Consider the following 24,921-nt stretch of genomic DNA (forward strand, 5'->3'; position numbering starts at 1 on the left):
ACATCAGATGCATTTCCCCCCAGAATATATATTCCCTGATACTCTTTGTTAGAAGACATTCTTCCCTTTTTTGTCCTTCCTTCCTTCCTTCCTTCCTTCCTTCCTTCCTTCCTTCCTTCCTTCCTTCCCTTCCTTCCCTCCCTCCCTCCCTCCCACCGTCCCTCCCTCGCTCCCTCTCTCTCTCTCTCTCTCTCTCTCTCTCCAAGGCAGGGTTTCTTTGTATAGCCCCCGGCTGTCCTCTGGAACTCACTCTGTAGACCAGGCTGGCCTCAAACTCAGAAATCCGCCTGCCTCTGCCTCCCAAGTGCTGTGATTAAAGGCGTGTGCCCCACACCTGCCCGGCTTCTTTCTTTTTTTTTTTTAAGAGTACTTCTTAGATGGAACTTGCTTATCATGTTTAGAGTGGCTGCTGCATTTGTTTATGAATATTTTGTTCAATAGAATTGTGTTCCTGCTTGGTTGGAAGTTTCTTAGCTTGTTTAGGGTTTTGGAAGTAGTAGGCAGTTTAATCAATACATGTTATAGGTAACTAAGTGTCCCTGTTTCTTTCTAAGTTAGGTGTTTTTTGCTTAAAGTCCTTAGTCATCTCACTCCTTTGCTATTGCAATAGCCTAGTTTGGAGTTAGTTTATTATTTGGGCTCTTAATTGGAATATTATTAATATTTTTGCTATATTATTTTATATGTTGACTTTAGTCTGAACTATAAATATATAATATGTTTTAAAACCTGATATTGCCTTAAAAACTATCTTCCAAAGATCTTTCCCTCTAACTTATCTTTATCTTTTCAATAACTTATCATTCATTCAATCATTTTATTTTTTTCTTTTTGGTTTGGTTTTGTAAGACATGATTTTTCTGTGTAGCCCTGGCTGTCCTGGAATTCACTCTATAGAGTAGGCTGATGTGTTAACTCAGAGGACCCCCTGGGATGAAAGATATGTACCACCACTGTCCGGCTAGATTTTTAGTCTTAAGAATTGTGTCTGAGCCGGGCAGTGGTGGCACACTCCTGTAATCCCAGCACTCTGGGAAGCAGAGGCAGGCAGATTTCTGAGTTCAAGGACAGCTTGATCTACAGAGTGAGTTCCAGGACAGCCAGGGCTATACAGAGAAACCCTGTCTGGAGAAAAAAAAAAAGAATTGTGTCTGAAAGGGCTGGAGAGATGACTCACTAGTCAATAGCTATGTAATAGAAAATCCTGTCTAAAAGAAAATAGAAAAAAAGAATTGAATTGAATCCAAATAGGAGCTTAATATCTTTTTGGAAAATTAATTTTATCTATCTATCTATCTATCTATCTATCTATCTATCTATCATCTTATTTGTATGCTGGGAGCAGGAGTGCCATGGTGTGCCTGTGGCAATCAAGATGACAAATTACAGGAATTCGTCCTTTTTCTCACCATGTGAGTACTGGAGATCAAACTCAGGTTGTTAGTGTTGGCAGCAAGCACCTTTTACTCACTGAGCTGTCTTTGTGGTCTGGGTTTCATATTTTAATGTTCCTGTATTTTCTGGCAGCTATAGAGATAATGTTTATATGAAATGTAAAACTACCTTCAAAAATGTTAAGATTGGGGTAGAAATATAATTCAGTTGTTAGAATGCTTGTCTAGTATATATGATACTCTGGGTTTGATTCCCCTACATGAAGTAAATTGGGTGTGGTGATACAGGTTTGTAATTCTACGTAGAGGCAGAAGAATCAAGATCACAGCTACACAGTGAGTTGAGATTAGCCTGGGATATGAGATCTGTCTCTAAAAAAAGAGAAAAAGTACTATCAAGAGTTAAGGTTGTGGGCTAGGCTGACAAGATGGCTCATTAGGTAAAAGTTCTTGCTAACAGTATCCAGCTTCATAACCTGAGTGTGATTCTCCAGAATCCACATGGTAGGAGGAGAAAACTTCCATAAGTCATCTCTGACTTCTTCCTGTGCACTCTGACACATGTGCACCCACATATACATGTGGGGACCCGCACATTAAATAAATAAATAGATAGATAAATAAATAAATAAATAAATAAATATGGAGGGAAAATAATTAATCTGGGTGTGCTGATGCATGCCATTATTCCAGCATTTGGAGACAGAAGGGGGAATCTCTGTATTCTAAGATCAGCATGATTTACATAAGGAATTCTAGGACAGTCAGGGCTACAGAGTAAAACCTTTTTCAAAAACAGAAACAACCAAACAAAAGAGAAAGCGATTAAGATTGCTAGGGACACACAGAATAAATAAACAATATTGCACTAAGATTGTTAATAACCCCTTACTTCTGAGGTGGTTTGGATATTGGGGTTACTAGACAAGCAGTTGCTGATTAGGCTCTCAAAGACCTTCATCTTTGATGTAAGAACTACTGTAGAATTTAACTGTACATGATTGATCCTAGAATCATTCACGTTTAAAGAGCTCAGATAAAGTGAGAGATTACGTGGCGCATACATTGTAATCTCAGCATTCAGAAAAGCCAAGGCAGGAGGATCCAGAATTCATGGCCATATTGGGTTATTTATCTAGATCTTTTAGGAAGAAAAAGAATAAAAGTCTATGTGATAATGGTCCATTAACTCAACTCTTGAATTTTGACTTTAAGTTTTAAAAGTGTATGTTTTATGTGTATGATTTTTGTCCTGCATGTATATCTGTGCCACATGTATGCCAAATGCCTAAAGAGGCCAGAAAAGTGCATTAGATCTGAAACTCAGGACTCAGACAGTTTCAAGCCATCCTGTGGGGGGGCTAGGAGTTGAACCCAGGGTCTTCCACAAGAGCAGTCATTACTCTTAACTGCTGAGGCACCTCTCCAGCCCCACACACTGTTGTTGTTCTGACAGTAGAAAAATGTAATAAGTGATTCTTTTTTAAAATTAAATGACAGAAAAAATGAAAAAATTCCTAAGATCCTAAACCATTTTGGGTCTCACCAAGATAAATTTTTGAAATTTAGGCAGCAACATTTCCTCAGTAGATAATTAATTGATTTTTTTACATCTATTTATTTATTTATTACTCTTAACTGCTGAGGCACCTCTCCAGCCCCCCCGCCCCCCAACACATGCATGCACACATGCTCAGTCAGGGTCAGAGGAATCAATTGTAGGAGTTGTTTCACCTTCTTTACCCGTTTGGGTCTCAGAGGTTAGACCCAGGTTGTCAAATTCAGTGGCATGTGTTGTAACCACCAAGCCATCTCACTGACCTGAAAGGTAATATTTTTAATTATTTGGCAAGATACAAATATAGTAACAGTTAAAAAGTGGGGACACATGCCTTTAATCCCAGCACTTGGGAGGCAGAGGCAGGCAGATTTCTGAGTTCGAGGCCAGCCTGGTCTACAGAGTGAGTTCCAGGACAGTCAAGGTTATACAGAGAAACCCTGAATTGAAAAAACCAAAAGAAACCAAACCAAAACAACAAAGGAAAGTGGTCCCTGCTGGAGCTGTGGCTCAGAGGCAGAGCACTTGGTCAGCCCCACGTGTGAAAGCTTTGTGCTTGATTCCCCAGTTCCTACCTCCCAAAGTTGTCAGTGGCTTTTGTCTCAGGATTCTGATTCTTAAAAATTATTGAGGACCCCAAAGACTTTCTGTTTAAGTGGATCATATTTTTGTTGTTTAAGAGTCTATGTATTATAGGCTAGACCTGACTCATTATGTACCCCAGTCTGTCTTTAAACTCATGACAGTCTTACTGTCTTAGTCTCCTCAGTGCTGGGATTGAAGGAATGTACCATCATTTCTTTCTTTCTTTCTTTTCTTTCTTTCTTTCTTTCTTTCTTTCTTTCTTTCTTTCTTTCTTTCTTTCTTTCTTTCTTTCTTTCGTTTTTTTTTTGTTTGTTTTTTTGTTTTTTTTTTAAGATACATTTACTTTATGTGTGCGTACATTCTTGTTGTCTTCAGACACACCAGAAGAGGGCATCAGATTTCATTAGGGATGGTTATGAGCCACCATGTGGTTGCTGGGAATTGAACTCAGGACCTCTGGAAGAGCAGTCAGTGCTCTTAACCGCTGAGCTATCTTTCCAGCCCCCACCATCATTTCTTTAAATCAGCAGTTCTCAACCTGTGGGTTGTAACCCTTTTGGGGTACACATATGATATATTCTGCATATCAGACATTTACATTATGATTAATAACGTAGCAAAATTAGTTATGAAGTAGCAATCTTATTATCTTATTGTGGTTCAGGGGTTACCACAGCATGAAGAACTGTATTAAAGGGGTGCAGCATTAGGAAGGTTGAGAACCACTGCTTTAAATCAATTATATTTACTCTTGAAATAAAACTAAGAAATGCAAAGAATACTTAATTCAAGTCAAGTGTGGTAGCACATATCTGTGATCTCAATACTTTGCTGGTAGAAGCGGGAGGATCAGGAATTTGAATATATCCTCAGCTACAAAGGGAGTTTGAGGGAAACATGGGTTACATGAGACTCTACCTTTTTAACACCAGGTTCTGGGGATGAGAACTCAGTGTTTCAAGCTTTCAGGCCAAGCACTTTAGCAACTGACCTATCTCATCTGCTTCATATTATTGTAGACTCAGTACCATTTTATGATTTCTTTGTACCATTTCTTTTAGCCAAACAACTATATAAAGTACATACTTAAAGATTTATATTTTTATCTGTATGGGTGTTTTGTCTGCATATGTGTCTGTGTAGTACGTTTGTACAGTGGTCTTGGAGGTCAGAGGAGGATCACTTGAAGCTGGAGTTATAGAACTGCCGTTTGGTTGCTAGGAATTGGACCCAGGTTCTCTGGAAGAGAAGCCAGTACTTTTAACCATTGGGCCATCTTTCCAGCCCTGATGGTGCATATTTGTAAGTTTATATAAAGTAAGGCAGTATATATTCTGTAGGCAGTGCTAAAGCCATAGCTTAGTGGTTAAGAGCACCAACTGCTCTTCCAAAGGGCCCCAGTTCAGATCCCAGAAACTGCTTGCTGGAGAGCTGGCTCAGCAGTTAAAAGCACTGACTGTTCTTCTGGAGGTCCTGAGTTCAAATCCCAGTAACCGTATGGTGCCTCACAACCATCTGTAATGAGATCAGATGCCCTCTTCTGGTATGTCTAAAGACAGCTACAGTGTACTTACATATAATAAATAAATACATCTTTAAAAAAGAAATAAGAGAGGCATAAGTTGTGCATGACTTATGTCAGTGTAAGATCTACTCTCTGCTCTGGTGTTGAAGAGTGAAAACAAAGCCAAAGTTATTGCTATCCTCTATTATCTATCCCTGGGTACCCAGGTACATAGCTATGTAGTCTTCAGTTGTATAAGAAAACTTAATTTGCTGGCAGTGGTGGCATGCCTTTAATCCCAGCACTTGGGAGGCAGAGGCAGATGGATTTCTGAGTTCGAGGCCAGCCTGGTCTACAGAGGATTTCCAGGCCAGCCAGGGCTACACAGAGAAACCCTGTCTGGGGGGGGGGGGGAAGAAAAAAAAAGAAAACTTAATTTATTGATATTATTATTGTTGTTGTCTTTTTGTTGTTGTTTGTTTGCTTTTGGAGACTGGCTTTCTCTATGGAATCCTGACTATCCTGGACTAAGTAGACCAGGCTGGCGTCAAACTCATAGAGATCCACTTGCCTCTGTCTCCTAAGTGCTGAGATTGTAAGTCTGTGACCACCACCACATCCAGCTAAGATTGTTATTTTGAAATTAATCTGTCATGACTCAAATTTTATAATGATTATAAATTATTTTGAGAAAAACCTTTTTGAAATGAATTGCTTTAGAGTCTGTTCTTTTTTGTCTTTTTTCTTTTACTTTGTGTGTGTGTCTCCACATGTAGAGACCATAGGACAGCTTTTAGAAGTTCTCTTCCACCATGTGGATCTGCAGATCAGAGTCAGGTCATCAGAGACATTTTCTGTCCCTAGAGTTTGTTTTTAATGTGTATGATTTGGCCTTTTTTTTTTTTTCCCCCCAGACAGGGTTTTACTATACAGTCCTAGTTGGCCTAGAGCTAACTGCAAAGGCTAGGCTGTCCTCAAACTCACTAAGGTTTGCCTGCCTCTGCCTCCTGAGAGCTGGTATAAAGGCATACACCACCATGGCCAGTCTGTATTAGATTTTTTTTTTTTTTTGTATTTTAGTTTTGTTGTAAGGACACTCAGTGTGGTATTATTTATTAATAAGCATTTTTTTCTGTTATTGGCATATGTTTTATAAAATAGTTACCATTTTTAGGGACAAGTTACAGAGCTGATTTAATGGCTTAAGAACCAACATTTTATCTATGTAATAGTCTTCAGGGTTTGTTGAACTGTTTGTCAACCACATATTGCTAAAATGTTCCATGCTTGAGACAGGCTTAGTCATTAGTCTAGTAAAATGGTCACAGTGATTCCAGACACACTGACACACAGAGACATCTGCTTCTGTGCCTCAGTTTTCAGGGAGGAGACTCCAGAAACCTTTCCTAGACTTCTTTCACGTCTTTTTACCCAGAGTCAGGTCATATGGTAGTTCCCAAACCAATCACCATCGATTACCCTTACACTAATTGTGTCTCTGAAAGTGGACTGGTGTTGATTTCTCCTGAGGCGTACTGTAACTGCAGGGATTCTGTCAGGGAATTGAGGAGGAAGGACACTAGGGGGGCAGTCAGCAGTGGCCATGGTTTGCAAAACTACAGCTTTCTTCAAGATTATTCTTTTACTTTTTTCATTAATTTATTTATTCACTTTATCGCAATTGCAGCCCTCCTTCTTGTGGTCCCCCAAGATTATTTATTATCGTGTTTGTACAAAAACTATTAGGAAGTTATTTGTTCTCCCCTTTTAGAACTAAATTTTAGTCCTTTCTTTCTTTGTTTCTTTCTTTGTTTCTTTGTTTCTTTCTTTCTTTCTTTCTTTTTTGTTTTTGTTTGTTTGTTTTTTGTTTTTTTGAGACAGGGTTTCTCTGTGTAACTCTGGCTGTCCTGGAACTCACTCTGTAAACCAGGCTGGCCTTGAACTCAGAAATCCACCTGCTTCTGCCTCTCAAGTGCTGGGATTAAAGGCGTGCACCACCACTGCCCGACTCATTTTCACTTTCTAACTTGGAGTCCACAAGACCAGATAGTATATGTTAAAAGTTACATAAAAGGACAGTGAGATGGATCAGTGAGTAAGGGCATTTGCTATCAAGCTTGATGACCTGATTTGATGTCTGGGATCCACATGGTAGAGAGTTGCCTCCAACTTCCACACTTGTGCTGTTACTTGAGAACACACAAATAAATGGATTAATGAATAGACAGGAGGAGCTATGTGAGATTGCTCAGTGCATAAAGTGCTTGCTCTGCAGGGCCTGCTGACCTGAGTTTGGTCCCCAGGATCCACGGAGAGGTGGAAGGAGAGAACTGACTTCATAAAGTTGTCTTCTTACCTCTACACAGTGCTGTGGTTTGAATGATTTTACTTACACACACAGCATAGACAGTAAGCCCAATAAGCTCCCTGCATCACCAAGCTTAAAGAAACATCACTGAAAGCAGGCATGTCTGCACATGCCTTTAATTCCAGCACTGGCCTTTGGAGGCTGAAGCAGGAGTTTGAGGCCAGCCTGAACTTCATTGTAAGACCCTGTGTCTTGGAGAAGGAGAAGAAGAAAGCAAACTGTAAGACAGTCCTTTCCTTGTTTTGTCAGTTACTTATTGCAAGAAGAAGGTAGCCACTCTGGTTGATACTTTTCTCAGTTGAGGAATATTAGGTCTAGAATAAAGTTTATTTGTATTGCATCTAAAAATGTGAGACAACATTGAATAACTATACATGTTTTACTATTTATTTATTTATTTATTTATTTATTTATTTAGGGTTTTTTTTCGCGATGGGGTTTCTCTGTATAGTCCTAGCTGTCCTGGAACTCACTCTGTAGACCAGGCTGGCCTCAAATTCAGAAATACCTGCCTCTGCCTCCCAGAGTCCTGGGATTACAGGCGTGCGCCATCACTGCCTGGCTACATTTTTACATTTTAATTTAGTGTGTGTGTATATCTCAGTGTGTATGTGTGTATATGCACACATGTACATATGGAGGTTAGAGGACAACTTGTAGGAGTTGGCTTTCTCTACCATCATAGGGTCAACAAATACCTTTACCCATTGACCCAACTCACTGGCCTATAAACTTTAAAGTCTAAAGTAAATGAAGTAAACTTGAAATGGGTTAAGATTTGAGTACTAGCCTTAAAAATTAGGACACCACTATAAAGTAATCTATAGATTGTATCTTTTAACTAACATGTATGATATACTTAAAAAATGGTTGTGTTCCCCCATTCCCAGCATATTGGAAGCTATAGTCTGTATTGTAGGATGTTTAAGAGAGGTGGCTTTGGAATAAATTGCCTGATTTGATATTGTGTCTCTGCTACTTGTTAGCATGCATCTCTGTGTAATTTACATGTGTTATATTTTCCTCATTTAAAAAAATGGAGGTGCCAGGCAGTGGTGGCTCACACCTTTAATCCTAGCACTTGGGAGGCAGAAGCAGGCTGATTTTTGAATTCGAGGTCAACCTAGTTTACAGAGTGAGTTCCAGGACAGCCAGGGCTATACTAAGAAACCCTGTCTCAGACCCCCCCCCCCAAAAAAAAATTGAGATGAGTCTTGGGTGACAGCTCCATTGGTGAAGTGCATTGAGGTGACAGACATAGAGGCTTGAGTTCTGTCTCCTAGAATTCACCCAGAGAACTGCTTATAGTCTCAAGTGCATGCCTGTTTTCCCATACCTCTACACATGTCAACATACACACAGAAGTAAAATGGAAGTGGTCTGATCCTTTGGTAGGGTTATTGTGAAAGTTAATTGTGTGTGTGTGTGTGTATGTGTATTCATGTAAGTGCCAGAAGGCAGCACTGACTGTTTGGCTGGATTGCTTTCTACAGTATCTTTCGTTGGACCCAGGACTCATCGATTAGCTAGACTGGCTGGCCAGTGAGCTCTAGAATCTCTCCGGTCTCTTCCTCACAGTACTGGGAATGCAACCATGCACTGCCATGCCAGGAGCACCAGTGAGCCAGAGTCAAGGTCCTCATGCTTGTGCAGTTAACATGTTACCCTCTTAGCCATCTCCCTAGTTCCTACTTTTGTGTATTAATTCACTGATACTTTTAACAGTTTCTTGACTGTCAGACACTGTTCTAGGTTCAGCAGTGAGCAATACAAGTCTTGACATTTTGAAGTGAGGGAAGAGAATCAACAAATTCAGAACTATAATACATAGTAATGGTGATAAGACTATAAAGTAAAACCAAATTACAAAAATGTATTCTGAGTTGGGGAACTGATGTTAACTGGTTGGGCAGGGAGGCCTGACCTAAAGCAAGTGAGAGAGCAAGTGTGTACATGTATGGCAGACAAGAGAGCAGGGAGCTTTTCTGGTAGATGCAGTATCTAAGGACTTACCTTGACTCAGGACCATCTATCTCAGTGACATGTTCTGGGATCATATAGGAGGCCAGTGGGGCTGGAGTAGAGTGAGGGGAAGGTCTAAGAAGTAAAGACAAGCTAAAGAGATGGCTCAGTGTTGAAAGCATTTTGAATGCAAATGTGAGGACTTGAGTTTAGAGTCCCCCAAACCCTTGGATGTTTGGACATGATGGCATGAGTTGCCCCTGTGGCAAGATATGAGGCAGAGAGAGAATCCCTAGCAGCTTGCCTGGTTTATGCAGTGCAGTGGCAGACAAATCAGTCCCTGTCTCAAACAGGATAGTACTCGACCAACATCTGATGTTCTCGTCCATACCCACACCTGCCTCCACAGACAGAGGGGTGCACACATATCATGCATGCACCCACAATTTTTTTGGGTTTTTTGTTTGTTTTGTTTTTTCGGGACAGGGCTTCTCTGTGTAGCCCTGGCTGTCCTGGAACTCACTCTGCAGACCAGGCTGGTCTCGAACTCAGAAATCCGCCTGCCTCTGCCTCCTGAGTGCTGGTATTAAAGGGGTGCGCCACCACCACCTGGCGTACCTACAATCTTTTAAAGGAGTTGGAGAGAAGGCTTAGCATTTAAGGGTTCAACGGAATGGAGTTCTTCTCCCAGCACCCATACAGGTGTCTCAGACCACCTACAACTCCAGTTCTAGGGAGAACTGATCCCTCTGGCTTCACAGGCACCAACATATATGCACACACACGGTAATTTTTTTTTTTTTTTGAGATGAAGTCTCACTATGTAGCCTTTGCAGTCTTAGAACTCTGCATAGACCAGGATGTCCCTCAATGCACAAAGATCCAGCTGCCTCTGTCTCCAGAGTATTGGGATCAAAGGCATGAGCCCCATGGCCAGCAATAAAAATATATCTTAAGAAAAAAAGAACGATGATGGCTGGGCAGTGCTGGTACTCTGGAGAACTCTGGAGACAGTGGCAGGTGGATTTCTGTGAATTCAAGGCTAGCCTGATCTACAGAGTGCATATCAGGACAGCCAAGGCTACACAGTAAAACCTGTCTTGAAAAACCAAAAAAGAGAAAGAGTGGGGAGAGAGGAGGGAGGGGAATGGGAAGTGGGAGGCGGAAGAGGGAGAATATGAATGATATAGGTGGTGGTAGAGCATTATATCGTGTAGGACATTGGGAGCCATTATGAAAACTTTGGCTTTCAAACTTGAGTGAAGGTCCCAGTAAAATGGCTCAGCAGGTAAAGGCACTTACTGGCAAACCTTTCTGTTAAATTTTATCTCTGGACCTACATGGTGGAAGGAGAGAACCAACTCCTTCAGGTCATTGTTGACCTCTACAACGTGTTACATCTATACATGTGATCACATACATGCATCCACACAAAATGTAATGAAGACTTTTGAATAGAGGAGAAGCCATCAAGCTGTGCTGAACAGTGATGTACACCAGCTGCTGGCAGAGAGTACAGATCTGTGGGAGTGGGGAGGCCAGTGGGAGCTGTGGCAGCAATAAAGAACTCGTCGCATTCTGGATAGTATTATTGCCAGTTGTATGGCATGTCACTTCAAACTGACTTTTTTCCTGGTTTCTTAACTTTATATTTCTGTATGTAAGTTGATTAAAAATTAAGCAAACGTTATGTATTTTTACTATTTTTTCCTTAAAGTGTTATTCTGATCTCTGAAATTTAGTTGGTTAGTAGAAGTATATTTGACCTTGGTTATTGTAGGAAGAGCTGCCATAATATATTTATAAACAATTCGGTATAAATCTAGTTTGTACTTTAATTTACTTTAAAAAGTAAGTATAAGAGGCTGGAGAAATGATTCAGCGGTTGATTAGTTGGTAATCTCTATTGGTAACTCTAGTTCTTGGAAATCAGACACCGTCTTCTACCTCCAAGAACACCATGCACACACACAGGCATACATACAGGCAAAATGTTTATATACATTAAAATAAAACAAACCTTTAAAAACTATTTTTAAAAAGTAGCTCTGAAAAGAAAATTTCCCTGTGAAGGTTCTTAGTTTCTCCTATGGGCTTTGACGGGAAGAAGAAATTTGAAGAAACCATGCCATACTCATTTTATTTTATGTGTTAAAGTTGTTAGTATCTTAGAATAATTAATATATATTTATATATTTTCTCTTATTCAGTTAGGTTTTTCTTTGTTCAAGACTAAATTAGGTGGATCAGACTGGTTGCAGCATAATATTGAAGTGCCTGAACATATAGCAGAATAATAGAAAAGAAGGACTTTTTATTCAGTTTTTGGTTTTTGTATGCTTTTTTTTTAACGTGTGTGTGTGTGTGTGTGTGTGTGTGTCTGTGTGTGTGTCTGTGTGTCTGTGTGTCTGTGTGTGTCCATTCTCAAAGACTAGGCAAGTTTGAGGCCAGCCTAGGCTACACTGTGAGACCCAGTCTCAAGAAAAACCAAAAACCAAAACCAAAACAAAACAAAAATGGAAGACAGGGAATAAAATGAGGAAGGACAGAGAGAGGATGGGAGAAAAAACCCTTTTCAAAAGAAGAAAACAAGGGCATTTCACTCTGTCATTTTTTTTCAGCAGGCCACATGACTCAAACCTTCCTTCTTTACCCTCGGAATAGTCTGTCCTCTCAATACTTTTTATACAAAGCTGCTGTCTGTTCTGACTGCTGTTAACCTTTAAGCTTTCATAACCTCTTCATCTATACTAAGATAACTTCCTTACTGATTCCTTAGCTGTCCTGGAACTAGATAAATATAACAGGCTAGCCTCAAACTCATGAGATCCACCTGCATCTGCCTTCCAAGTGCTAGTGTTAAGAGCGTTCACTATTATGCCAGGCCCAGTTTCTCATTAATCCATCTATTTTTCATTTTGCCCACCAGTTAACTGGTGCTGCACAGCTGCTGGTAAAATTAGCAGACTAATCCAAGTACATTCAGGCCTTTCGTGATTTGGACTTCATTCGCCTGTCAACCACATCGAACACAATTCCCATCTTACAGATGTTTCAACAAAACTGAAGGTGCATTAATCCACACGTGTACTAAGCTGTTAATTCTCTATGATTGCACCAGTAGTACATACATTCCTCCTATGCTTAAATATTTTTCTTAGTATGATTCAAACATTTAGTCAACCCGTAGTTACTAACAGAGCTAGGTATTGGAGACAGCAATTATTGATTCAGTTCCTATCATAATTAATAGCCTAGTAAGGAATAAAGAAGCTAAACTACTAATAATAAACATAAATAATTTTTTAAAACATGGACTAGAAAGATGGCTAACAGGTAAAGGTACTTGCTACACAGCCTCATGATCTGGTCTCAATCCCAGAGACCCACACAGATGCAGCTGTGAATACATTATACAGCAACACTTTTGGTTTTGTTCCATTTAGCAGCCATGTTTTGGCTTTTAGAAAACTATTTGCTTGATTTATAAAGTATCACTGGGTGATTTAGACTTGTGGGATATTAGTTCAGAACTTGGAGGTTAGTCTCTCTCCACATAATCACTGACCATAAGAGTAGCTGTCACATATTGGATGGGGACTGAGCTGAGCTACTCTTTGGTTTCTGGGGTTCAGTAATGGAACTTTAAGGTTGTCAGATAAAATGTAGACTTTGTGTCTCATACAATATTTGGGACATACTATACTAAAAAGTATTATTTATTAGAAATTCAAATTTAGTTGGGTGTTTTATATTTGTATTTGTTAAATGTGGCAGTCCTAATTTAGGGAAAGGCTGTTACCTGGACAACATCTTCTAGTACATTTTCTGTACAGTGATGTGTAACTTGATGCAGTAGATATCTGAATAGAAAATTCAACAGAAATTCACTAAAACAAATATCTATAACTATGTAACTGAAAAGACCAAAAAGTAAAGGCATCTGACCAATGCTATTAAGCTTGGATACTGTCTTTCCCCAGTTCTTTTGGAATTACAAATGTTTGTTGATTTTTTTCTCAAGTTGGCTTTCCTGGTGATGAAGGTGGCTGCTGGATCCTGGAATTACAAGTATCCTTATTCATAGATAATAAAGATTATGTTACATAAGCATAACACTAAAAGCTTGATCTTGAATGTAATTAGACCACCCCTATGTTCTAAAGGATCACTGTTTTAAAATCTGGGTAGCTTTTTTGTCTAGATAGTAGCTATTACAACTACTTCAAGGGTTTGTCAAAACACATATTGCTTGGCCTTACCTTCATGGTTTCTGATTTAGTAGGTCCCCATGAGTTTGAGTTCTAGGAATTTGTAACAAGGGTTAGACTGGCTTTGCTAATCACTAACCACACTTTTAGAATCACTGCTATGACAAATCAAGGCCCATTCCTGGAGCTGAGGAACTGGTAAATTTCTTAGCAATGCTGGGAAGGAACAAGGTATTTTAGAAAAATGGTAACTGTGTCCAGTGAAAAGAAAAAAGAAGATGCTTCCCATTTATTTAGGCAATAGCTTCTTGATTTTTCTTAAACAATAATTTCTATACCATTTGCAATCAATGTGGTGAGGTGGAGATGGCCTGACCCACGGTCTAGAGGTAGGTTTATGGCCCACTCTTGATCAGTAAGGGCTGCTGCTGGGTGACTAGCCCACCAGTGAAGAGGGTAGTGATCTGTGCAGCATAGTTAATGAACATTTATTTACTCTCCTCACTGATAATCTGAAAATGACATAAGCCTTATCTTCAAGGAGCTCAGACTATGATCAAGGAGACCCACATTGTTAAATATGTGCAGTATGTCTCTGTATAACCCCTTCCTTTTCATCTGGCTGCCATAAAATGTACACTTTAATTTTATGAATATTGTATTACCCTTTATTTTCTTTTTAAAGATTTATTTATTATTATATATAAGTACACTGTAGCTATCTTCAGATACACCAGAAGAGGGCGTCAGACCTCATTATGGATGGTTGTGAGCCACCATGTGGTTGCTGGGATTTGAACCTTTGGAAGAGTAGTCAGTGCTCTTAACCTCTGAGCCATCTCTCCAGCCCCTATATTACCCTTTAAATTACATTTTATTTATTTTGTGTGTATGTCTGTGTCTGTAGTGTGTTCTGAGGGTTCCAACCTTGAGGGCGATGATCTTTCCTTTCAGGGTTTTTACAGAAATCTGCATCTTGGTGGTGGATCTACCACAGAAGGTGAACTAGAAAGAAAGATCCCATTTTTATAAAACAAATAAAATACAAATTATATTTTACATCTTTTGTTTAGGATTATACAAACACAAGGAAAGGTATGAAAATATTTTTCATGTATTCATTTGGTGGGATATAGCAAGTAGACAAAACAATCTTTGTGTTGTTCCATGGGTGGAGATAAAATAGTATGCAGATAAGAAGTAAATATCGGTGGTTAGGCAGAGATAAATAGTGTAGAAAACGGAGTTACTAGCAAAGGGGATTGGAGGGCAGAGAAAGAATTGCTATTTGAGTAGTCAGAGAAGGCTTCACTAATGTAGTGACTTAACCTTAATTGTAAAATATATACAGAAATATCTAACTATAAATGTGTAATTTATTGAATTATATAAAGTGAACCACCCTATAACCACCACCTACATAAAGATGAAGATAGCCAGCTTCTCAGAAGTCTTAGGCACTCCTGGTTTCCAATTATACCCTTTATCTTAACAGGTAATTATTAAGTTGACTTTTTAAAGCAGTTACTTTTTTTCTATATACTTATATCTCTAAATGATGCATATTATTTCTGTCTGCTTTTGAGTTTGTTATACATGGAATTTTGAAGAATGTATTTTCTTATTCTTTTTGTCTATTTATATGTTTTCATATAATGATAGTTTCTTTTTTGTTAGTATAAGATATTTTGCTGTGTAGTTCATCTTTACTTTTTTCTTAGACAAGTGCTCACTCTGTCTTCTTGACTAACCTGGAACTCCCTATGTAGATCAGGCTGGCCTCAAACTCAGAGATCCACCTGCCTCTGCCTTCTGGGATTAAAGACGTGCACCACCACTGTCATTCTTTATTTTTCCTTTTTATAACAGTTCTTGTCAAAGCCTTAATCCACATGGATCAAAAATAATCTTCCCATTTTAAATAATTTTACTTTGATTGTTTGAGACGATTTTTTACTATGAAGCCAAGATTGTTCTCAAACTTGTGATCTCCCTTCTCAGCCTCCTGAGTACGGAAACTATGTGTAATATGTTAATGTATCCAGTCTTCAACCTAGTAATTTTTTTTTTTCCCGAGACAGGGTTTCTCGGTATAGTCCTGGCTGTTCTGGAACTCTGTAGACCAGGCTGGCCTTGAACTCAGAAATCTGCCTGCCTCTCAGAGTGCTAGGATTACAGGCGTGTACCACCACCGCCCACCTTGTTTTTGTTTTTGTTTTTTTTTAAATTAATTAATTTATTTTTATTTATTTATATGAGTACACTGTAGCTATCTTCAGACACACCAGGAGAGGGCATCAGATCCCATTACAGGTGGTTGTGATCCACCATGTGGTTGCTGGGAATTGAACTCAAGACCTCTGGAAGAACAGTCGGTGCTCTTAGCCGCTGAGCCATCTCTCCAGCCCCCTTTGTTTTTGTTTTTGAGACAGGGTTTCTCTGCGTAGTCTTGGCTGTCCTGGAACTCACTCTGTAGACCAGGCTGGTCTCAAACTCAGAAATCCGCCTGCCTCTGCCTCCCAAGTTCTGGGATTAAAGGTGTATGCCACTACTGCCCGGTACAACCTAGTCATTTTAATTACCTCTGCAGAACTCTTTTAATCAAGTGATGAAATGTACTTGATATGGCATATGGACAATTTTTTATGAGGGTAGTTATTCTGTCAGTAACTGTAAATTTGAAGAAGACAAAATTTTACCAACCAAAGTTGGACTTGGTAGTTCATGTGTTTAATACCAGCATTTCGGAGGCAGAGGCAGGCAGGTCTCTGAGTTTGCGGCTAGCCTGATCTATTGAGTGATTGCCAAAACAGCCTGGGCTATACAGAGAAGCCCTGTCTTGAAACAAAACAAAACTGTATTTCAAAAAGGCATCGAGAATGAGTTGAAAAGAGAGAAGGTAAAGATGGATGTTCTGTGAGGAATAGAGCCATGAGAGTTGTGTGTTTGGAGGAGCTATGGACATTTTGTTGTATCTAGGATGAAAAGCGCCTGTGGGGAAGCTCTAGAAAAATGAGCCTGGACGAGTGGGCAGAGGCAAAGGCTGTGGAGGGCCGTCTATGCTGTGTTGAGTTCAGGTGTTATCCTGCATGTAGTAGCTAACTCTTTTTTTTTTTTTAATTTGGTTTTTTTGAGACAGGGTTTCTCTGTATAGCCCTAGCTGTCCTGGAACTCACTTTGTAGACCAGTCTGGCCTCGAACTCAGAAATCCGCCTGCCTCTGCCTCCCAGAGTGCTGGGATTACAGGCGTGCACCACCACTGCCCAGCTTAGTAGCTAACTCTTGAAACAATTTGCTAAGCTAGGATGGTTAGTTTTGAGACACAGGATAAGCAGTGAAGGTAAGAAAACAACCAGGGATGCATTTTCAAAATGGAAATGGATTCCTATCAGGATTAAACCCAAGATGATTATTATGTGAAATAAAGGTAGATTCTACTGTACTTTTCTGTAGGGAGGGCCTTAATAAGACATACTTGGGGAGTGGAGTAGACATCAAAGTAATAGATTTAAGAGTAAATATGACTTATCACCTTTAGAAAACTTATGAAGCCGGGTGGTGGTGGCACACGCCTGTGATCCCAGCACTCTGGGAGGCAGAGGCAGGTAGATTTCTGAGTTTGAGGCCAGCCTGGTCTACAGAGTGAGTTCCAGGACAGCCAGGGCTATACAGAGAAACCCTGTCTGGAAAAAACCAAATCCAAATAAATAAATAAATAAATAAATAAATAAATAAAAAACTTATGAAGCAAATGAAAGTTAATGAGAGAAGGAAGAACAGTTTATGTAGCTCAGGCTATCCCTGAACTTGTTATATCATCATAATGACCTTGAATTTAGGATTCTCCTGTCTCTAGCTCCTGATTGTTGGGGTTATAAGCATGTGCCACCATGCCTGATGTATGTATTTTCAGGCTCTATATAGCTAAAATTCAAACAATGGGTCTGTGTGATTAGATGGACAGGAAGGTGCTGGATTTGAAGATATGAAGGGATTAGTAGCTTAGCAAAGGAAGAGAGAAACCTTTGTCTAACACTCAGAAGTCTGAACTTGATATTCAAGAAGACTGGAGGTTGGGTGATAAAATTGGGTGGCAGCAGAATTATTTTTAAAGGACACAAGAAGGGGGACATAGGAAACAGTTATCACTTGTGGGTTTGCTTTTCAGGGTTTCGGGTGCTTGTGGTCAGCTGCAATCTGATAATAATAATAAATGAAAAATTCTAGCAACAATTGATGAAGGTTAAATTGCATGTTGTCCTGAGTAGTGTGATGAAATCTCCTACTGGCCCATTACATCATTCATAGGACATGAATCTTCCCCTTTGTTACACACAGGCCCTGTCTGTCATGTAGATCCTACTGTTGGAATAACTCTGGGCTTGTGTTTGGTTAACCCTTATATCCTAGCCTAACCCTGTAACACAATGTCTCCCTCAGTTCCCTCCCTTTCTCCCATCATTTAAGCATTGTGCTGTCATTTCACAGCACTAGAGGAGGGGTAGATACAGCATAATAAGATGTTTCAAGGGAAACCACATTCATAAACCTTTTTATTAACAGCATATTGTAATTTTGTATTTTCTTTTTTTTTGAATCTTTTTTTTATTCGATATATTTTTATTTACATTTCAAATGATTTCCCCACTCCCAATTTTGTATTTTCTTAATCTCTTACATTTAGTTTGTAAGTTAAACTTTGTCATAGGTATATATGTATAGGAGAAAATAGTATCTATTAGATTCAGGTATTATCTATGGTTTTAGGTATCCATTTGGAGATCTTGGAATATGTCCTCTATGGATAAGATTAGAGTGACCATTGGCCACTCTGTGGGATGGAAAGGTCATTGCTTAGAGGCATATGGATAAATTACTAACAAAACAGCAATCTCAGTTACCATTAGAAACTATAAATTGGAAGTGGCATGAATTTCTAAGCTGTTGTAATTTCCTTCAGGAGAATTTAGAAGCTGTGGCATAGTAATAGTAGAAACAGGGTTTTGGGGTTTTCCCTCAGTAGAATGACAAAAGAGTAAGGAGCTTGCTAGTGAGTTCCAGGCCAGCCTGGTCTACAGAGTGAGTTCCAGGATAGCCAGGGCTACATAGATAAACCATGCTTCACAAAACCTAAATAAATAAATAAATAAATAAATAAATAAATAAATAAATAAATAAATAAATAGGAAAGCATCAGAGAAAACTCTGTTAGCTTCCATCCATATATATGCATACATATGTATGTACACTCACATGCCCACATACATTTGAACACACATGCACATATACCACAGACAGGTCTCATTATGTAGTACTGGCTGGCCTGGAAACTCACTATGTAAACCACCTGGTCTCAGATTCATAGATCAGTCTGCCTCTGCCTCCAGAGTTCTGGGTTAAAGGTGTGCACCACCACGCCCAGCCAGTGTATAGATCACTTGGTTTGCTTCTATTCAGCTGTTATAAATAGTTGGTTGTTAATATGGAAGTGATAATGCCATACCTTTTTCTTTTGGATATATAACTATAAAGCAGGATTGATGGACCATATAATATTTGTTGACAGTTGTTTTAGGAATAGGTGATATTTTAATTTAAAATTATTTTTAACCTATACATTAAAACTGAACACATATGTTGGGTTCCATATGATATCTATCTTAATGCTTAGATCAGTTTAAAGAGATTTACTTAATTTTGTTTGTTTGTTTGTTTTTTCTGAGTCAGGGTTTCTCTGTATAATCCTGGCTGTCCTGGAATGCACTCTGTAGACCAGGCAGGACTCGAACTCAGAAATCTGCTTGCCTCTGCTTCCCAAGTGCTGGGATTAAAGGCGTGTGTCACCACTGCCCGGCTACTTAATTGTTTTTTAAAAAAGATTTATTTATTCTATGTAAGTACACTGTAGCTGTCTTCAGACACCCCAGAAGAGGGCATCAGATCTCGTTACTAATGGTTGTGAGGTACCATGTGGTTGCTGGGATTTGAACTCAGGACCTTTGGAAGAGCAGTCAGTGTTCTTAACCGCTGAGCCATCTCTCCAGCTACCCTTCCACCACCCCACCCCCCTTTTTTTTTTCTGAGACAGGATTTCTCTGTATAGCCCTGGCTGTCCTAGAACTCTGTAGACCAGGCTGATCTTGAACTCAGAAATCCTCTTGCCTCTGTCTCCCAAGTGCTGGCATTAAAGACATGCACCACCACTGCCTGGCTATTTAATTATTTTTTTCAAGATTTATTTATTATGTATACAGTGTTCTGCCTGCATGTATGCCCGCAGGCCAGAAGAGGGCACCAGATCTCATTATAGATGGTTGTGAGCCACCATGTGGTTGCTGGGAATTGAAAGCAGGACCTCTGGAAGAGCAGTCCTTAACTGCTGAGCCATCTCTCCAGCCCAAAGAGATTTTTTTCTTTTAATCTCTCTACCTTTTCCAGCCCCTGGCCTTGGGCATGATAGGCAAGTACTCTACATTGAGCTGCATCTCCGGTTTTTTGTTTTGTTTTGTTTTGTTTTTTTAGAAAAGATCTCTACAAAGTTCAAACTGACCTTGCATTTGAGATCCTACTTCCTTGCCTCTCAAGAGGAGGGACTGTAGATCAACATCTTACTTTTTATATGTACGTGAAATCATGCTGCATTTGTCTGCGTCTTGCTTATTTCACATTATTCTATTTTCATGCCACAAATAGCAGTGTTTCTCAGTGTAGCTTTGGCTGTCTTAGAACTTGCTCTGTAAACTGGGTTAACTTTGAACTCACAGGGATCTACTGGCCTCTGCCTCCTGAGTGCTGGGATTAAAGGTGCACACCACCACTGCCTAGCACCTTTTACACATTTTTAAAGATTAAAAAATTGTTTAGATTTATTTTTTTCTGTTTTATATGTATGGTATTTTGCTGTGTGTTCAGAGTAGCTAGAAGAGAGCATTGCATTCTCTGCATCTGGAGATGGTTATGACCTCAATGTGGGTGCTGGGAATTGAACTGAGGGACAAGACCTCTAAAAGAGTAACAAGTACTCTTAACTGCTAAGAAAATCTCTCCAGTTCTTAAAAACAAGATATTAATTTACTTTGTGTGTGTGTTTGTGTATATACATCCAAATGACCTTGGCGTACTTGATATGGTGGTTGAGAATCAAGTTCTCTGCAAGAACACCATAAACTCTTTTTTTTTTTTTTTTTGATTTGGTTTTTTCAAGACAGGGTTTCTCTGTATAGCCCTGGCTGTCCTGGAACTCACTCTGTAGACCAGGCTGGCCTCGAACTCAGAAATCCGCCTGCCTCTGCCTCCCAGAGTGCTGGGATTACAGGCGTCCGCCACCACCGCCCGTCGCACCATAAACTCTTAATGCAGGCCTATTCCCTCTTGTCCCTACAGCTTATATTTGAGACTGGGTCTCACTGTGTCTCCTCACCATCCTTAAACTCACTGTGTAGACTAGTCTAGCCTCAAACTTAGAGGGATCCGACTACCTCTGCCTCCTTTAAGCTGAGATTAAAGGCATGTACCACCATGCCTGGTGCCCACCCCTTTTTAATGGCCAAACAATTTTGTGCATACATGCCATGCTTTATCTATTTGTGAATTGATTTACATTTAGATTGTATTTCTTATGAATAAATGCTATGAGAAACACAAGGGTACAGTATTCTTCTTAACACTTGGTTTCATGAAAATATAGTAGAATTGTTAGATCTTTTCTACTTTTGTTTTCTGATTACTGGGTCATATGGTCTGTCTTTCTTTTTTCTCTTTCTTTCTTTCTTTCTTTCTTTCTTTCTTTCTTTCTTTCTTTCTTCCCTTCTTTCCTTCTTCTTTCCTTTTTCTTAACTACCATAACTTTGCAAACAATTGTTATCTTTATTGATTTTTATTTTATGTATGTGGCTATTTTGCTTCCATGTTTGTCTTTATTTTGCACATGCTTTCATGGAGGCCAGAAAGGGTGTTGGATTCCCTGACACTGGAGTAACAGACAGTTGTTAGCTGCCATGTGGAATGCTCCTTGTCCTTTGTCATGCTTACCCCATTTGCTGTTGGCGACTGACCCAAGGCTTCATGCACACTAGGCAAGTGCTGCAGCTTTGAGCTCTATCTCATCCCTATGTGTTGTCTTCTTATAATAGCATGCAGCCCTGACTGACCTGGAACTTGATATGTAGACAATGCTGGCCTGGTTGTCTCAAAGATCTATTTTTGCCTCTCAGGTGTTGAGACTACAGAAAGGTATAAGCTAACATTTCTGGTTTTAATCTTAAAAAATTTTTTTATATTTATTTTATGAGTATGAGTGAGTGCCCAAGTGCATCATGTGTGTGTTTGGTTCCTGAGGAAATCAGAAGGAGGGTATCAGATCCTAAGGAACTAGAGATACATAGAGCTGTGAGCTTGCCATGTGGCTGCTAAGAACCAAACCCAGGTCTTCTAGAAGAGAGCAGTAAGTGTTCTTAACTACTGAACTGTTCTTATTGCACTGTTACTGCATTGTGGTTTTGATTTGCATTTTCATATTATTGATACTGAATTTTTTTCATATACTTGTTGGTTTCTTTTTTGTAGTAGATAGTTGATGGGGTTTTGTAAGTCAGATCCATATAATTTTTATAAGCACAAATAATTTTAATGATTTATGGTAAATAAGAGTGAAGTTTAAATTCATTAGGGAAAGCCGGGTGGTGGTGGCACACCACTGTGATCTCAGCACTCTGAGAGGCAGAGGCAGGTGGATTTCTGAATTCGAGGCCAGCCTGGTCTACAGAGTGAATTCCAGGACAGCCAGGGCTACACAGAGAAACCCTGTCTTGAAAAAAACAAATCCAAAAAAAAAAAAAAATTATTAGGGAAAAGTGAAAATTACAAGCCTAATATAAACCAACTGCATAAAATTCAGCATTTAGAGTACTCAGTAATGCTAATAAGGAAAATTTTAAAAAGGTAGGGGAGGCAAGGAAGAAAATGAAACATGGACAAGAACCTGCAAAGACATTTTTAGATACAGGAATTCACAGCAAGGAAGAGACACAGCATGATCGGGAATGAGACCCCGGGTGCAACACAAAGCAACTGACAGTTGGGATAAGCAAAAATAATGAAAAACTACTACAACCCACATCCCAGGATTCTTCTTGTTTTTCTTGTTTTTCTTTTTCTTTTCTTTTTTTTTTAGACAGAGTTTCTGGGTATATTCCTGGGTATCCCTGTGCTTTTTCTGTAGACCAGGCTGGCCTCAAACTCACAAAGATCTGCTAGCCTCTGCCTCCCAAGTGCTGGGACTAATGGTGTGCACCACTACCACTTGGCCAAAATCCCCAGATTTTATATGGCTTAATCCAGATGTTGCCCCTACCCCCAGATTTAGAACGTAATTTGAATGAAGCATTGGTAAGAGCTGTAGACTTCCAGAACTATTCACCCTGGAAAGCCAGAATCAGGAAATATTTTGTTTATATAATATACCTGTTGACATGAAAAAACAGCAGTATGTCAAGGGAGGCTTTATGTGAGATATGTTTACAAACGATGAACAGGACCTCAGAATTTCTTAGTAGTAGAACTGGAGACAACTGGCTTCACGGCCTTCTGGTGTTCTGAACTGGGCAGACCTTCCCAGTGCTTATCAAGTTCCCCTGTTTGGCTTTTGACAGCAAAACTGGTGGATCTCTTCGCACCAATTTCTACAAACCCTAGTGCCATAAACACCTCAGTTTCTGAGAAGATTCATCAAAGAATCCTCTTGGTTTTTGTTTGTTTGTTTGTTTTTTTGTGTTTTTTGTTTTGTTTTGGTGTTTTTTGTTTTTGTTTGTTTGTTTGTTTTACTTTTTTGAGACAGGGTTTCTCTGTATAGCCCTGGCTGTCCTGGAACTCACTCTGTAGACCAGACTGGCCTCGAACTCAGAAATCCCCCTGCCTCCCAAAGTGCTGGAAGAATCCTCTTGTTTAAAACCATTTTAAGACTATAGATATTGTCTGCTTACAGTGAGAGCATGCAGGACAGACAAGCTGCCCTCATGCCCAGGCACCCTTCCTACTTCTGTACCTTGGCTGTTCAGTGTTGAGGAAGCTCTTCACACTCATACTATGTATTTGCTGCAATGGCTTGTGTGTATGGTGTGGTGAAAGTGTCATGAATTGAGAAATAGGCACCCTGACCACCCACCAAACTAAAAACTTTATAAAGAAATTAAAATTGGGGTGAGTTCAAGGCCAAACTAGCTAACTTAGCAAGACTGTCTCCCAAATAAAGGGATGTGAGCATAGCTCAGTTTGTGTGAAGCTCCCCCTACACAGAGAGAGAGAGAGAGAGAGAGAGAGAGAGAGAGAGAGAGAGAGAGAGAGAGAGAGAGAGAGAGAGATTAAATCTGGACTGGGGATATAGTTTTATGCTAGGTAACTAGCATGTACCAGACCCGGCTTATATTCCCAGTATCACAAATAAAAGGTAGAAAGGAGAAAGGTAAAGAAGACAGAGAATGGGGAAGAAATTAAATCCTAACAGAGACTTATTTTAGAAATGCTCAGAAAAATTTATCACAGATTGTTTCTAATCTAGTGAACTGATGGTGTTTGACCATTTTCTCAACTGGTAAGACTTTTAAGAAATGATGACAGTAAAACAAGTTAAGCAAACACTGAGGTATACAGAGATATGTAGTAGACAGCCAGTATGCACAATAAAAGTATTCACAGAAGCACAGTAGACAGACAGCAAGTGTGCACAGTTAAAGTATACACCATGGGGCAATTTGGCATTAATACCCAGTAGTTTACATCATGATTTCCCAATGCATATACAAGATTTAAAAAATTAATAAATGTGAAGAAAGACCAAGAAAAATAAGAAACTAAAATACAGTGTCGGAAAAAGATAATAGCAGATAAAACCTATATACCTATATACCTATATACCTATAGTGGTATATTTAGATAGATACTCTGTTATAACAAAGGCAGATCAAATCATACAGTGATACTCTGTTTACTAAAGGATACTAAACTAATGATAGAATACTATGGGCCTGACAAGTAGTTCTGATGCCATCTGATTTATTAATCTTTGATAGATGCGGATAAAACTGAAAGACCTGATCAATAAAAACCACAGGCCACTTGTAAAATGAAAACTTTTTTTCCAGTTCCCAGTGTGGAACCTTGTGCCTTATGCATCCTTGAAGACTCTGCCACTGAGTTTTAGCCCAACCATTAAGAGAACAAAAACAATCTTAAAAGTAATTTAGGCCTCTAAATAAATTCCTAATCTAGTATCAGTTGTATTATTTTTCAATTTAAAGGGGAACAATGTAAATGGTTCTCTTTCATATAAAGTAAATGACCAA

The 24,921-nt window shown here is 39.3% G+C and overlaps 1 protein-coding gene across 2 annotated transcripts in view; it reads left to right on the forward strand.

Annotated features, from left to right (window-relative positions):
• Pik3r3 (phosphoinositide-3-kinase regulatory subunit 3) overlaps positions 1-24,921 on the forward strand; it is a 74,790-nt gene that overhangs the window by 4,334 nt on the left and 45,535 nt on the right. The window lies entirely within an intron of this gene.

Source organism: Apodemus sylvaticus, chromosome 3 (genome assembly GCF_947179515.1).
Source record: "Apodemus sylvaticus chromosome 3, mApoSyl1.1, whole genome shotgun sequence".
Lineage (NCBI taxonomy): Eukaryota > Metazoa > Chordata > Mammalia > Rodentia > Muridae > Apodemus > Apodemus sylvaticus.